Raw genomic sequence first — 17,677 nt, 5'->3', positions numbered from 1 at the left:
GTTTTGTGTGCATTAGTAGAAATATGTAGCAAGTGATGCATTATTAGCTACTTAGTACATGTTGCACAGACTGGAAAAGTCTGATACAGAAGCATTCACCATTTTATTATATAACTTTGGAAAATTACAAATATAGCACCTCTGTGGTGTATGCTGCAGCCAATACCTACATTTACGTATGAGTAGGTTTCTGTGCTAGAAGGAACACTGCAATGGAATTTTCTTTAGAACACTACATTGCAGGATAAAGTATGTAGTTTATTACAGATCTCCTGATAATCCCAGATACTTTTTTGCCAACATTACATTCACAACCCCTTGTATGAAAAGTAAATGCACATGTGATGTCATCAATGATGTGTGATGTCATCTTTGATGTCCTGGGTGTTAGTCTTAGCAGTGCACGGTGGTGGCGCGAGTTATGGTTGCTTAGCTCACCATAACTGGCGAATTTCAGGGGTTTTTCGATTTTACTTGTAACCATAACGTCCTTTTTAACCAAGGTTTTTCAGTGAATTTCATGGGTTTTTACCAGTGCATGCTATTTTCCTACAACTTACTAATATCATACTTACCAAATATAACAATATTTGTGTCCAATTTACAAAGTGTCACCTTAAAACTCTTCCTGCCATTTCCCACCTTCTAGAATCATTTTTAAAACTTCTATACACTTTTTGCAACTATTTCAACTAGTTTTGCATCCGTGGACATCTACGAACATCTGACTTCATTGCGGACCTTCAAGACAGTGCCACATGACCATACGCTGGCGCGCAGCATGATGACGTGTCCGAGAACCCATCCGCACTGCACAATAAGATCCATCTTTCGCGGACAGCTCAGAACTGCATTTTCTACTGATCTAGGAACTTTCAACTTCAACATTTCCCTAGCTCACCCCCTACACCTTTTTGTACTCATTATCCATTACTAATCTAGTACACAGTACATACTTGGAAGAAATGTATCAAAACTGCTAGTTATCTTAAAAATGGCATCAGTTATTGCCATCCCTCCTTCCCAAGAGCCACCACCACCAGCTGGAGGACCTTCACAACAAAAATAGCGCAGTACGTTAAAAGACAATGAAGAGGACCAAGAAGACGAGGTAGAGGAAGTGCCTACTTCTAGCACCAAGATCGAATCATGGGTGTGCCAGTTCTTTGCTACTGTCGGGAGTGTACTGAAGGCTAAAGCTACCAAAGTGAAATTCACAGAGTGGAATTTTTTTACTCAGTCGCAGACTACCCGGACAGTACTCCTACGGAACCACCTCCATGCGCTGCCACACCAAATCCAATGACCGCAATGCTCTCAGAAAGGTTATTCCTTTCTCGGCAAGTAGTAAGCTGTCTTCCTCATCTTCCTCAACAAATACTGCAGCCACACAGCCTTATGTCTACGGGCATTGGTGCGTTATAAATAAATAAGGAGGGCTACGGACCATTATTGTCCATTGCAGCCCCGGAAATGGCAGATAAAGGCCATTAGCACCTCTAGTTCCCAAAGCGGGAACCCAGGGTGCTAAAACATAGATTTTTGTTCCTATAGCGGGACGCCTGCGGCTGTAGGAAGGAAAATCCTTTTCCAAGACAGCCAACATAGAAAGAGAAGGCGGGGCTCCATACACAGCCCCTCTTCCCTTGCCATGGCAGCCCGCAAAACCCTATGAACATATTACCACAAGCACTTTTTTTCCCCCTTTCAAACCTATCCTACCTTCGAATAACTACCACATAGCCGGTCCCAGGTAGACATAACCACTTTAACACAGTTTTTTTGTCCCTAGCGGTCATGGCCAGTAGGTCCATGTCAGAACATTATGCCATGACCCAGACAATCTGGCTACTGCCCACGGCCACAGGCTATACCTCAGTCACCAAAGGTATATGACTATTTTTTGTACCTACATTATTACACTTGTCAAAAAATAAAACACAGGCACATTTGCAAAACCATGCCTTAATGTCCTTGCCAATGCTCCTCACAAGTTTGCTCGAAATCGGCCATGTTTTATTTTTTAAAAAGTGTCAAAATGTATGTACATACAATCATTATGTAACTTAGTCCCCACTAGACAAAATCCATTCAGTCTTTACACAAACATTGAAGGTTTGGTCTATAATCTTTCTCAAAACTTTTGGCCACATTCGTCAAATAGCAACAAAGTTATAAGCCATCAAAAAATGTTGAGACCCCCCCCCCCTCTAATTTTGCCCCCTCTTGAGAAAAACCCACCAAACTTTGGAAAACCATTTATATCTAGATCCAAAATCGTTTTGCCAAATGTTGTGCAGATTTGTCAAATGACACCACATTTATATGCATTTACAATATTTTGGGACATCCCCTCTAAGTAAAATGCTGCTTTTTCAAAAAAAAGTTTTCACTGCGCTGTTCGCGGACCCCAAAAAAGTCTGTGAATCCAAGATGGCGGGCGTTTCAGGGAATCGGACGCATTTCACGTTTTCTCACCATCCAATCATCGGGCACGTCCTGGTGTCCGCGGACCATGCAAAGGTCCGCAAATTTTTCTGGCCAGTCCACGGACAGTGCAGCCAATCGGAGGCCAGTCCGCGGACCGAACAGGGAAGTGAGCGGACATAGATATCACAGTTTTTTGCTTTACATTTTGGTAATTTTAAATAGAAACTACTGCACGTATTTACACCAAATTAAAAAAAAAACACGCTTTCGGGACCAAGCCGCCGCTCCTACCGCAAATTTGGCGTAAACCCGTCCAACGGTTTGGGCTGTAGGCGTGAGCAAAGTTTTTTTTTTCCCATTGTGTCTATCGGAAAAAAATACATTTTGGGACCCCCCCCTATAACTTTGCCCCCCCTGGACCAAACCTCACCAAACATTTGCAAAGTTTAGTGAGGATTTGTCCAGGGGGAGCGAAGTTATAAGCCGCCCAAAAAGTGCTCTTCCTATGGAAACACCGTGGCTGTGTAAAAAATATATATATATATATATATATATATAGGTGGCACCACCTGCAGTCTATTCACTACGTATAGCCATTCTTTTTCTAATTGTGTTTCAGCATCTGTACATTTATAAAACGGTTTGCATTCTCTTCAGTTCTTTTTGTTCATGCAATCTTCAGTCCCGCACATGAAATGTCACTTATCTCTTCGTTTCGTCATCAGAATCTATAAGGTCTAATCACCTTATTCATTGGCATCTCTTCTGGGTGCGTCATTTCTGAATCATGTGACGTCACCAGTCTTCTCTTTCACTCATCTGTACACTTCTTCCGGAACTTCCTTCAGCAGTTTGTCATTTCTCTGTGGATACACCATATAGGGGTTTCTCAAGGGATGACTCTTTGCGGTACAGACACTAATACTGGTGTTGTGCATGCCGCTATTTCCGGCTGCCAACATATAGGCAGAATGGGGGCGGGACTTCAAGTAGAGGCACTTGGCTCCTCCTCTACACTCCCACCTCTGGGCGATTCATTGACCACTCTCCCATCAGTCTTTACATCTAGCCATCCTCGTCTGAGAAAGTGCTTCTTTGGATTCCATATCTTCAGTACTCCTTTCAGTGATCCTTCTGATTTCACATGTTCATCAATATTCTAAGTCGTGAGACTACATTATCCATTCGGGATACAGTAGATCCATCTTCCCACATACTTCGTATGGTTCCTCGGATACAGGAACTTCGTTCCCACAGGTGCATGAATACCGGCCTTTACATGGTCTCTTATTTCTTCATCTGTCAGTTCAAGGGGCCAAACCCTGACTCGACATCGATCATGATCTTCATTCCTGTTGCTTTCTTTGTTGTCTTCTTTCACTGTGTGATTATTATTTTTATCACCCAGAATCCAAACATGATCATCACCAACAAGGCTCCAAGGAACTTGAAGATATTTTCCATCCATTGAGGGACCCATGAGAAAATTGATGCAAACCAGCTGTCGTCAGCAATGTCTTCCACTTCATCTTCCATTTTGATGTACAAGTTCGTCAGCATTGTTATGGCCTCTGTCAAGGTCACATTCTCCATCGCGAGAAGGTAGGAATGCGCACATGATTCTACGGTTTTGGCACAGACACCTCCATCCATGGCTGTAATCATGTCCAGGACGTATCTATTCTGAAGAGCCATCGGTCATATGGCTCTCAGCTCTTCTTTAAAAGTGTTGAATCACTTTATGGTAGTGTTCATCTGCAGGAGCTCCCATCTGATTATCTGTAACCATTTGACATTTGCCATCGTTTGGATCCCTGGCATAAAGATTGAAGTGAATACTGCTGAAGTCTGGCTGAACAACATGTGTTCATACGAGATGAAGTTAAAGACTTCTTTCGATTTAGCTGAAAAGTAGTTCTCTCTTTGTTCGATTGAGGAATCCAACTGATCTCCTTGTTCTCAGGTGAGCATCTGCTTTTGGAAACTCTGCAATATTTAGGTCATTCTTTGGAATGACCAATGCTGGAACATGGACAAGTACTATAGAACACAGCCCTCCCCAATCCTCGGGCAGCTTCATGTAAGCTCTGGATCTGCAGGCCCGGTAGTGGTCCAGTTTTCACTACTGTTCCATCCTTCGTTCCTGGTACATCGAAGATTTCAACCACACTGCTGATTCTCTCCAACTTTTCTTGTGCCATTGCTTCTGAAACATAGCTCTGCATTAGCCAGGGGCACTATCTGTAATGGGCCTCATTTGTTCTCAACCCATGTCAGCAACTTTGCAAGCTTCGGCCAGAGGTTTGCATACCTTCTCTACACGATTTAAAAACTGGCTTGTGATGTCCTGTTACTGCCACCGCTCTGCATACATCTATGCTTTCTTCCCATCCATCTGCAGACAGTACTCTTTCCCAAATTTGCACCTGGCCTCTCTCCTTGCATCTTCGTATTTCCTCATTATTCTTCCTTTGGAAATTGAGCTTCTTATTTAATTCCCCATGTGATTCCTACTCCCTTCATTCCATGTTTTTCGTATCTTATCACATGATCTCTGGTGTGTGGTCTCTCTTGTCTTTAAATCCAGCACGTAATCATCATCATCATCTTCTGGAGCTGACCATTCAGTTACCCATACCAATGATTCTGTTCGACCTTGGAACTGACCTCTTGTATGGCAGAGAACAAGGTGAGTCAAGCAATGAGTTGTCTGGACTGCCATTTCTATAGCTATGAATATCTCTGGTTTCCCCATCGCATAAGGTAGGAGAACACAAACATAGCAACTCTCCACAGAAGTTCTTTTCCCCACCTCTTTCATGTTCTGATACCACATGTTGGTCCCCCAAATGTGCTGTACTGGCTAGATAATATTTAACTCGTCATCTTCCCTTGTGCTTCTCTTGGCTCTCCCGTTTACCAAATGAGCTTGTACATAATGATCTTGAAGTATATAAAAATACAGACCATCCTACAGGGGGAATCGTAGCAACATTTGTCGGAGAAATGGGTGACTCCACATGTGTCACTGGTGTAGGGATAATCACGTATGGTCTCTGTCTCTTTGTAACAGATAATTCTGCATAAGTTACTGGAGTGGCAAGAATCAAAGACTTCTATCTTTTTGGACCAATGAAATAAACGGTGTGAATATGCAAATTCAGAAAAACAATAATAAATGCTAAACACGCATATATTATGCACCAATACATCAGACCCCACCATTGGCATTTCTCCACACTTCGTTGAGTTCGCTCGCTTTCTGGAACTGCCTTATTCTCAACAGTCCACATTATGCCTGTGCACTTTTTTAAGGAATGAAAAATTGTTTTTAATCGGGCGGCCTCGTTAAATGCTCAGGTAGCCGCCGGATCTGCTCAATTATCTCCATAAGTAACCTCCTAATTACAGGGCGCTTTTAAGGATCTCGTAAGAACACCCATATATTACTTTTACGCAAAACGAGATCAGGATGGGCCTGAAATTTGTACACAAAGATAGCGATAAGTAGTCTATGGGCATCGACATTGGACAGAACCATGGGGCTTACCCAAAGAGAAATTCAGTGAGGAAGGAATCGGGATCCTGCTCCCTTTTTCCAGTCATCAAACTCCTATTCCAAATTCAGCATTTTTATCACTTCAACACTTTCTAAGGTCCAATTCAAAGATTCCTGCGGCTCAAGAACTTTTAGTTGTCACTCCTGCTAAAATAACTATAAAGTGTCCGGGGTGAGCCACAGTTCAAATGCTCACTTGCATTTATTCGCTCAGCAATCTTCACGTCCTTCTTCCTCGTCATCGATCGTGTCTGCATGTGCTGAACTACTTCTTCTTGTCGTGCATCGATCTCACCAGCATACCGCTTCACGTCGCTCAAGTGGATCCAGGCGCGCTTTTCTTGAACTTTTACTGCTGAGGGAGTGATATTTTCAACTACAAAGAGCCCACTAAAACAAGGCACATGCCACTTCCCACTAGGACTTCATCTCCCACAAACAGTCTAGGTAGTAATTCACGCAATTGGATTGCTGAATGGTCTTCATCTGTGTCCAGAGACCGACATCCCTTGTGCTTGAGTTTATCTGAAATGACAGAGCTACTAGCGGTCGTACATGTCAAATACGTACATAGCTCATTTACTAACAATTCTGTAGTCGTCTGGGCATCACTTCTGCTCCTTGATGGAGGAGACGGGGGAATTCTCATTCACATCCCTGTAACAAGCTCATGGGGTGCGAGGTGGTGGTGTTACGCTCACCTGGTTCCCACAGGGGTGTCGGGCGGAACTGGACAGCCGTGGTCTCCACCAGCGTGATGTGTAGTGCAGAGATGACTGACTGGACTGGCCCACCTAGCTTCGTCTGCTTGACCCGTAGAAGTAGTCTCCTAAAGGCAGAGAAACGGAATTAGCCACCCGTGGAGTTGAGTAATAGCCCCTCATTGCGTCCCCATTTATCACCTCTGATATTCCCGTTCACAAAGCTCACCTTATAGTTTTGAATGATGAGCTCTCCATCCTGCGAGGAATGCAGGGGCGCGTTGATGGCCAGTTACTTCACTGACTTGAGGACATTGAAAGAGTTCTAACAAATCTTGGCTCCAAACTCCTGGCGAAGGGCCGTTCGTATATAGTTCTAAAGAGTTCAAAATGTCTGAATAATCACTCTTGTCCAATTCCTTTGTTTATCTTGCAGCTTAAACCCAAATGAAGATAGTTCTGTGGCAGCTGAAAGCGTTCTGGTAAGGGTCTGTGCTATCCCACCCTGTCTGTTAAATGATGCCAAAGTTTAACTCTCTGCTGTCTCTTTTCTTACAGGTGCGGCGTAAGAAGATTTGGTGTGCTGGTGAATAATACCTCAGGTGGTAAAATCAAGTAAGTATATGGTGGCAAGAGATTGTCCTTATTTGTTTCCCCTCGGCTCACCTTGTTGTTTTCTTGTCCCCCTTAGGTGCTGGAACGTGGCAACTAAATGATGGGGACAGCGCCGGATATTAGAGATGCTACGAGGAACGGTGAGTATGGCGCGGCGCTGCCGCTGGCGAAGCGCCGTGCTTAAAATAAAGTCCTTTCTCCTTCAAAGGTGCGATGAATCAGTTAAGAAACCCAATAATAATTCTTGTTCTAACCTTTCTTCTTCTTTCCCTTCTTTCTAGGCGCTCTGGAGTCGAGGCGGGCGTGGCACGAGGCTGGATGCTGACTGCAGGCATGGTGAGCGTTACGCTGCTGGATGCAGAATAACGCAAAGCGTGTGCTGCCCTTCGGGCGTGGTTTAAATAGCCTCCAAAGTAGTCCCAAGTAAGTATTCCTCCATAACTACAGCCGAGTAACAAAATAGTCCCTAGGTAAAGTAGTCCCTTCCAAGCCTCACATGGGCTTGGATCTCTTGCAGCATGGTCTGCATCAGGTAAGTTTTGACATATGAGCCTGGAGCCTATGGCGCCAGGACTGTTTATGAGCCTGGCGCCATAGACGCCAGGACTGTACCCATATAGCCCCTAACAAGGGTTGCTGGGCTTTCTCTGGGTAACCTGATGCCTGCTTCCGGGGTTGCTGGACTTGGTCTGGATGCCCGGGGGTAAGCATCATGACAGGTGGTCCGACCAAGACTGATTACTTAATGTATATAATGCAAGGGGCAGGCCGTACAGCCATCCCCTCTTCAATTTCAATTTGGCTATTCTCGCTTTAAGACGACCGTTGAGTCACTGACACAGCCGTTTGCATGCGGGTGATAAGCAGAAAATAAACTTGTGTTTTATACTAAGCAATATTCTAATCTGTTCTAAAAATTCATTAACAAAATGGGGCCCATTGTCAGATCTCAACATCTCACATGCTTCCCATCTAGGAAAGACTTATCAGACTTAAAACCTGGCTGCGCAAGTGGCATCAGGGTGTGTACATGGACCTGCTTCAATCCATCTTGAAAAGCGGCATACCACCACTATCATATACCTATATCCACTACATACTTGCAGCATGTCAACATCCTCTATATGTAAATGCTGAAAAGGACCATTCGGTTGAGGAATCGCTCCTCTGATTGTTCGCGGTGTCTACCCAGCAGTAAACGTTTGACATACGATGCAATTTACTACATAAAAAGCAATGTATTCTAACAGGTTTGGTACGAACCAGTCCTCCACAATAGCTACTGCAAGGCTTTCCATAGTTCCATACGCACGGTAGTGTAGCTGTTTTAACGCTACCCTTAACAAGGATACAGGCATTACCGGCTTTCCAGTGCTGCCCTGGTGCCACAGCGCTTCAATGGGGGATAAAAAACACCCCCTCCATTTCCATAGTTCTTGCTTTTCCTGTGGAGCGCTGCCTTGAACCTCCAACTGTGTTCTTGACAAATGATTAAACCCTTAATTTACAATCCTAACCGTGACTACTTTTTGGTTTACATTCGGGGTATCAAAACTTGAAATACCTGGTGAATAGGCCACCCTTTTGGCCTCTGCGGCTTCGTTTCCACTTGTGATAGTCCGTTCTCTTTCGTATGTGCTGTATAGCCCCTCCTTTTCCAACATGATAGCCCTGCGTGTACGGTGGATGTCACATAGGCAGAGTCACTGTACACTTTGTTTTTCTCAAGCGCAACAATAAGCGCCACCAATTCTGCTGCTTGTGCCAAAAAGTGAGACAGTAGTCTTGCATTTGCTACCACATCAAATGCCTAATTAGCTCTGTGACTTGCCACAGCTGAACCTGAATGTCTTTCCCCATCAGTTTGTGCACATGCTCACCCGCTGCCACAGGCTCAGCTACAAACGTGGCAGGGTTCACTATTTTACACCTGACTATGGCTGGATTCTATATAACTTCCTCATAAGCAGAAGCCCTCTGAGATGTCCATGTACCCTTGGGGTTCTCCAAAACAGCAAACCATACATGCTCAACAAACCACGCCATAGAACACCCCAGCACAATGCTGGTAGACTTCTCAGTGGCAAACGCGGCTGCTGCCAGCGATTGTGTTTTTTTTTTTTTTTTCCCCGCAAGTAAAGTATCCTCTCATAACTGGATCTAAAATCCCACTGTAATATGCCAGGGGTTTGTACCCCAATGTGGTCCTTTATGTAAACACTGCTTTCATGACTGTCCCATTCATGTGTGAAAATAAAAAGAACTAATTGGGAATTCCTTAAACTGGAGCTGTACAAATTGCTTTCTTCAAACCCTCCCTCCATTTCCTCAGTCTATTCTATCTTTTCCTTGCTCACTTACGCTTTCATCAGAGCTTGCAAACGAGGTCTTGTATATGAACTATAATCAAATACCCATGCTCTAACATAGTTGCACAATCCCAGAAACTGCTGCTAGTGTGCCGTTTTGCTGTTTTCATAATCGCTTCCGCTCTTTCAGGAGTGACTTTCTTTGCCTCATGTCAGATTAACTGGCCTATGTACAACACCTCTTCTGGACAATATTGCAACTTCTCTTTTTCAAATTTATATCCCTTTTCTGCTACAAAAATCATTAACTGAATTGAATCTCACCTGCATTCATCTTCTGTGGTGCTGCAAACTAAAATGTCATGCACGTACTGCAACACAACACTTTGCAAATCAATATTGCTTAGGTCCATCTGCAGGACCCTATTAAAGATCGATGGAGACTCACAGTACCCTTGGGGCAAACGAGTACTTTCCAACAGTCTGACAAAACATACATGGCATAAGGTCTTGGGAGTCCTTATGCAACAGGATTGAGAAAATTTCATTTTTCAAGTCAATCACAGTGATATTGTGCTTCTACTGGTATATTACATTGTATCTTCGCCGGATTCTGAACTAAAGGAAAATTTGCCTCTGCAATCTTGTTAATTGGCCTCATGTCCTGGATTAGTCTCCACAACCTCCCCACCCCTCTTTCGATTTCTTCACAGGGTACACCGCAGTATTAAACTGGGACTCTGCCATCACTAAGATACCTTGCTCCATCATGGCTGATTATAGTCTTGAAAATGCCCTCATCCGCCTTGCGAGACATGGGGTACTGTCTTGCTCAAGGTAAAATTGCTCCTGGCTTCAGCTTAATCCTAATCTCCCCTACCCACTTCAATAGGTTTACGTCATAGGGGCCTGTAGTCCATAAAGAGCTTGCCAGTATTTCCAAGTCCTCCTCAAAAAAATGTTGGGAGCTGCCGCACCATCCTCATTTGCTGTGGGACCTCTTTTCTCTATTCTGATCCAATATCTAATACTCCTCCCTAATAATACTTCATCTAATGGCTCATCTCTAAACATGTCTTTGTCTGTGACGTCAATCTATTTCCCGATAATCGATATTTTCCCTCTCGTATACATGAGCAAGTTGCACATGTGTCTGCCTCCTATGGTAACATCAACCCTTCGTTCCTCTAGGGGTCTGTTGTCACCGATGGTATTGAACACATCAAGTCTCCCTTTGAGCTGTCCTATTGTGGATACATACTAATCCCGTACCCGTACAAGGACTTCCTCCCATGACTGTGACACCCCTAATTTAGGTGTCAATAGCTGTCCCGTGTTTACACTCTCTGCTGTATCTGCATAGGTGTATGCTATGACTGCCCCTGCGGCAGATTCAATGGCGCTTGCTGTGATTGCAATGCCTGTTGCAATTGCGGTGCTTGTGCTTGATACACTGTCTGATCTTGGGCAAACCCGTCCCTATTTTGTGAACTTATATGCTGGAGGAAAAGCTGTTCAAGCCCCCCCCCCCCTGAGAAGTGCCCATTTTGTACATACCCTTGGCTTCCACATGTCCAACAAATAGGAGGAAATGTTCTTATTTGTCCCCCTCGTATATTCTGATTTATCATTCTGTACATTCTGAAACCCGCCTTGGTTATTTTGAAAGCCACCCTGATTATTCTGGAAACCACCCCTTCCTCTGTAACCCATTCCTCTGCCTCGTGGCGTAAACCCATTCCCTCCTTGGTCCATCTAACGTTGATTACTCTCCTGCGATGTACCCATTGCTTGCTGCGTTCCCAGTCCCCCTCGACTTCTCAGTACCGCCCCTTCTGTGGCGTACATCAACAATTTCTTCTGAGCTAACTTGGCTTCTCTTCTTGCGTCTTCCTTTTTCTTATTTGTCTCTTGCAACAGCTGGCAGTGATGCGCTATCGTCAACTGTATCTCTTCCCATGGTCTTGCTTCCATTCCCACTAGTTTCTTGAGCTGTCTCTGCACTTGCTCTAGTAATCCCTGGAACAAAATGTGGTAGAATACTGGTACTGATTTCCCCCATGGCTCCCTCGTTTCCAAAGTCCAACGTTCCTGAATACTTTGAATGTAAGTAAGCGGATCTTCATCATCTTTCGTTTTACGTGCCATAATCGCATCCATATCTGATGTATCGGGATACTGTACCCTGAGCGCTTTCCAGACAGCTGCTCAACAATTATTAAACGGCGCTCGGTCATTTGCTGTGTTCTGTGCCGTGACACTTGAGTCGCCTGCTCTTGTCCAAATGTCATCAGCCCTTTCCCCAAGAATGGCTGCTATGAGATCCTTAATGTCCCCTTTTAGCTAGGGTATTTCCTCCGGTTATCTCTTCTAACTCATAAATCCATTTTCCTGTGCCCACCGTTCAGCTGGGAAGTTTACATCTTAAATTATCCTTATCCATCTGTGGCCAGGTGATATACTGTGGTCTGGCCCCTCCTTTCTCCAATAAAGGGAACTGCAAAACTCCAAATCTGCAATCGGCCCCCATTGTCTGCGTGTCAATAGTGAGGTCATTGGTTACTGATTGCCTTCTACCTGGCAATGACCTCGGTCTGCTCACATATGTTGGCGATACCCCACTCTGACTATGTGACTGTCCTTTAGGTCGCTCTGAATACGCTATAAGTTCTGGCGCCCTCTCCTTAGGCTGTTCTAGATCGGACCATTTTACTTCCTTGTCTGTCTGCAGACATCCCTTGGGACCGCATGCACTTTTTGACCCTCCTCTCCACAGAAGGTTTCCCTGTCTTCGTCTGACATCTTGCCCCCAACTAGTATGGCTTTCGGCCCCTTCACCCCTGTCTAAGGTTAGCCTGCTGAGAGATGAAGCTATTTGCTCAAATCAAGTGAGCTTCCTTCTTCGCCCGTGATTGAGCGAGTATAGATTGATCGCCTTTTCCGTTGCTTCCCAATCCACCTCTCGCGCTCATAACCTGATAGAATCAATAAAGCCTATCTCCAATAATTCCCATCTCAAAATTCTCATCTAGGTTTACCCTAGATGGTCCTAGTTGTCATGAACCGTCGCTTGCGTCCATTCTGGACTTCGTGGTCCCTGACCCATAGAGGACTGAATGCCCTGATCCTCCCAACATGGCCGCCTAATACAGAACGCAGCTTGCCAGTCTTTACGTGCCACGCTCAACGTTTTACTAAACGGACACGCCCAAGCGGCTCTGCGCGTCTCAATGCTACCGCTCGCTGTAGTTGGACGTGTGTGTTGCCGGAGTTTGCTCTGGGCTTTCTTCCGAATCCTGTTTCCAGATTCCTTGAATCTTCCTCCTTTCCCTCCCTTTCCTCGAACTTACCTTCGAGCTTCTTCCTGGATCTTCCCCTGCAATCGGGTCACAGCGATCTGTGCATCCGAGCCAGGACATTGTTCCTTCCTGGTTTCCGTCCTGGACATCTGAACGTCTCCTGGAGTTGGATTACTATCCTCACGCTGGAACCCGAAGACCAGCGCACAGGCTTATACAAATCCCGGAGCGTGCGAAAGAAATCATCAAAGAAGGTCGCAAACAAACCGGAAAAACAGGTGAGAAGGGGAGAGATTTGTGACACTAGTGTTGCTCCCTGCAACTGAATCTCCTCTATATCGCCCCAGGATATTACTGGACACTGTTCCGTCAGCTCTTTCTGAATGCGATTGATATTGCATTCTTTGTCACCTTTTTCGCTCCACTTCTTTGTCTAATTCCCTTTTCTTTCTTTCCCATTGAACTCTTTCCTCTTCTCTTCTCTCATTTGCTCTATGTACCTCTTCTTCCCTTTCCCTTGGCATTTTTTTTTTACCGTAATTTCTGCTCTTCCTCTTCTAGTCTCTTCTTTTCTTGGCTCTCATTCTTCGATTGCTCTGTTATCATGCCTCCTTTGCTCCTCTCCTTTCTCTGCTGTTCTTCCTGATATATCTACTCCCATCTCTGCCTGCTCTTTCTTTTGTATTCATCTTTCAATAATTTCTCTCATTCCTGTCTTTTCTATCATGCTCCTCTTGATCTTCCCTTTGCCTAACTTCCTCAATACTTTTCTCATCAAGCTTGAGCAAGATCTGTCCACCCACCCATTTTGTTCTGTACCAGCGTTACCTCGTCAGCTTTATCCTTTTCTCCTTTCCATCTCTTAATCTATTGTTCTTTATCTACTGATACATCCGGTCGTTCACTCTTCTCCGCCTTGTCTGGTGAGGCCTTCAAGATCTCCTTCTTTCCCTTAGTCTTCTCTGGACTATCGTCACTGCTGTAAGCAAGTAGTTCATGTATCGGATTACTATATCCCGTTGCCGCTTTTAATTCCCTCAATGGGTACACCCCTTCATCTTTTGTACTATCGCCTTTTACTTCGGCCGCAGTAAAGAGAGCAGAATGCTAGGCACCTTCCTCCCTACACTGATTAAGCATCCAATCCTCAGGAGGCCAACCCTGTCGCACCTCCTGGTACATTTTCAGAGCTCTAAACTATCTAACCTCTCTTCCAATGTCTTCCCTGTGTATGCAGCGTGCAAGTATGTCGTCATAGGTTGCAAAACCCTCTTTGACAGCGATTTCCCCCTTGTGGAAATGGCATGAACATCTTGTCTGCTGTTCCCTTGACCCATTCTGCACTATACTGTGTAAGCTTGGGTGCGTGTTTTGGTAGTGTCTTGCACATATGCATCAGTGGATTAACATCCCCCGTTGTGAAAAGTCTCAATTGACTGTCAATACTTACCTTTAGTTACACACATACGTTTCAGAAAAACAACAAATAAGAGCGCGCTGCACCAATCGCTGCTTAAAGCCTCTAATTTTCACTTCTCTTAATCTACCTATTCAGTCAGCGCCGACAATGACTAAAGAATGGACAATACTTTTTTTATCTCCTTCTTAACCTCAGTCAACTATTGTCGCTCTTGGACACCTTTCTTCGATTACAAAATACACAAACCGACAAACTAGTTGACTCTACATATACACACCATGATGCTCATTTTCACCTAGCCCCTAAAATACCTTGATTGGAGTTTGTCATTCCCTTTCATAAACCTGTTTGTGTCACCTATTGATCTCCTTGATATTTTGAAATGACTCCTTCTAAAACTCCTTAAGCTAGGACACTGGGCTCTATAGAACGCTCCTCGTTCAAACAATTCTAATTATACACTAAACAAACCCCCTGTTACAATTCCCTCTATTTTTGCCAGTCCCTTCTCACCGTTCGCTTTTCAGCTCAAGATCCTCTGTATCGTGTATGGACCCCTCCTCCAATCGGCCACCGTCGTCTTAAGTCCACTCAGCGCCTGTGTAAACCAGGAGGGATTTTGTGAAAGGGGGACCCGTCCCACCTGTATCGAGTTCTATATTGGCCTCTCTCCACAGGAAACCTTGCGATCCTCTGGCTAGATGGCGGATGGTGTCTGACTATCCGAAAGTACTAAAAACCTACTAGACAGACCTGTAACCATCCTTACTCTGCTACCAAGTGAACCCAAAGGCCCTTTAAGACGAGATAACAGTATTTGAGACGGATGGGTATGCAGATCTTACTCGTACATAAATCAGTCCGATCCAGGATGTTGGCAAATCCTGCACTGTTTTTATTAACAATGCTCTAAAACAGGGAGTACAACAGGCATCCACACACGCCACTCAAGCAATCTCAACGATTAATGGTCATGAGTTCACCTGTGATCCAGACTGTCACATGGACCTACAATGGTGTATAGGTAAGAGCAGTCTGACAGAGGGGGCGCCTTTTACTCCCCCTCTGCCAATTGGATCCTTTTACACATAATCGAATCTTGTAGACTGTGGGGTGTTGATGAAGCAGTTGTGAGTCCACGACCTGTGGAGGCTAGAGGTACGGGTTCACCACATAAATGAGCTGGAACTGAAGGTGGCCTATCTGGCATTGAAGGCTTTTCGCCTTCATCTGGAAGGTTATCTGTTGTTGGTCTACACTGACAACACAAAAGCGATGTTTCATACACGCAAACAGTTTGGGCATTTGATTGTGACCCCCCCTTCCTCTCCTTTTTGGCACTTGAAATGTGGTCTTGTGGTCTTGTTGTCTATAGTACGCCATCTTCCCACTAGCCACCCATGTAACGGGAGAAGATAATGTCAGGGTGGACACCGTAAGCCAGAAATCCTAGATTGCGCACATGTGGGAGCTGCATTTAGAGGTGCTGGAACTGATCTGTCGAGCGTGGGATACGGCAGTACTTGACCTCTTCACCATCCAGTGCAAAAGAAGTGCACACTGTACGCCTCCTGGAAAGGGAAGGCTGACAACTCACAGGGGGGTGCCTTCCTCCTCCCATGTGATGGACGGACTCTTTGTGCCTTTCCGCCGGTCCCCATAGTGTTGAGGGTCGCGCACAAATTGAACTGCATAAGAGGCTGGCATTTGATCCCAGCTGCTCTGAATTGTCCAAGAGTGTATGGTACTTGGCCTGGAGGTGCTAAAGAGCAAGGCCCCCGGGATTTTACATTTTAGGGCAGACCTTGTGTATCAATTGGGGTGTGGAGGATGGGCCATCCTGCACCCGGGCCCACAGTCTTTCCTTAGCGGCATGATCCCTGAGGACCTAGTTTGCCATTACCTGAGGGTCTCTGCAAAAAATATGGGGATTTTTAAGGTCGCTAGGAAGATTCCACCAGAGTGCAGTAAGCCTGTAAATTGATATGGTTCTGCAACGGGAACCTCCTGGATGCAGGCCTAGATGATATACTCTCGTCTATCATGCATTTGGCCTGATGGTAGAATCTTGTAGGACCTTCCTGGTGGCGTTAAAGGTATACTTAAATAGCAAGGTAAGGACTGTTTTGCTTGTGAATTCCATAATCAACACATTTAAGCAGTATTTTAAGACTTCTAACCGAAGAGAAAGCTCCATGACTCATGGGACCTAAATGTGGTTCTCTCAGCGCTCGTGCAGAAGCCTTTTGAATCCACATTGTCAACCAACCGTCGCTGGATGTCGTTGATGACCTCTTTTTAGTTGCTATTACCTTGGCTTGCAGGATAAGCCATCTCCAATCGCGGAGTGCAGAAGATCCTTACATTGTCTTCCTGATGTTGAAGTTGGTGCTCATAACGCACCCCATTTGTCTACCAAAGGTTGTTCCTGCCTTCCACATCAATGATAAAATAGCTTTAGCAATTTCTGGATTCAAGCTGAGGGGTCTTTGCACACTCTGTTATTATCAAGATCATTACAGATTTTACCTGGGCAGGACAAACTATTCCAGAAAGAATGCTCACCTATTTGTGAACTTTGTAGGAGGAACGTCCCTCTTCACATGTGCTCCATGCACATGTCTTGAGGTCAAAGTCTGCTTCGGTCGCATACCATTGGTATAACCTGTCGCAGAAAATTTGCAAAGCGTCCTTGTGGACCTCTACCCAATATTTTTGCCCATGTTATTCTCTTGTACACAGACGCCTTTTGGCATGGCGATTTTACAAAATGTATTTGCACAGTAGGGGATCAACTTCCCGTATATTAGGGGTGCTTTGAGTATGGAGGAAAGGGGACAAGTAAGAATACAAATAGTGTTACTCATTGTAGTGACACCTGTACTATTAGTCCAGAGACCCCATTCCGCCATATGCCCACACACCAGCACCAATAAAAAAAAAAAAAACACCAGATCCAATGAAAAGAAAAGAGAACGGACGCTTGGGCGAGGTGGACATGGGACGGTGTCACATGTGGGCATGGTAAAAGCTTGTGCGTGTTGGTACTACCGGAAAGTTCTAATTGTTTGCTGCGTAGTTTCAGACTCTGGTCCAGACCCTGTTCTGTGGGATGTCCCAAGATTATGGACTAAGACTACAGGTGTCATTGCAGTGGGTAACCTTTTTCCCCGAACCCTTCATGATGAAGTAGTCACTGAGGATGGTATCTGAGAATACGGTCTGCATGTGTATGATGCTGTAAAGAGAGGAAAACATGGTGGGGAAAGGGAAACTAAGGAACTCTGGTCAGTTCTGGACCCACTGCTAATGGGAGGAGGGCCAAACCAATCCCCGGTATTATT

General features: G+C 44.9%; 1 protein-coding gene across 16 annotated transcripts in view; it reads left to right on the top strand.

The window, feature by feature from the left end:
• CIT (citron rho-interacting serine/threonine kinase) overlaps nt 1–17,677 on the top strand; it is a 2,264,529-nt gene that overhangs the window by 93,586 nt on the left and 2,153,266 nt on the right. The window lies entirely within an intron of this gene.

The sequence above is a fragment of the Ambystoma mexicanum genome, chromosome 10 (genome assembly GCF_040938575.1).
Source record: "Ambystoma mexicanum isolate Mex_15411 chromosome 10, UKY_AmexF1_1, whole genome shotgun sequence".
NCBI lineage: Eukaryota > Metazoa > Chordata > Amphibia > Caudata > Ambystomatidae > Ambystoma > Ambystoma mexicanum.
Note: the sequence above shows the minus strand (reverse complement) of the source record. Positions and strands in the feature narration are given on the sequence as shown.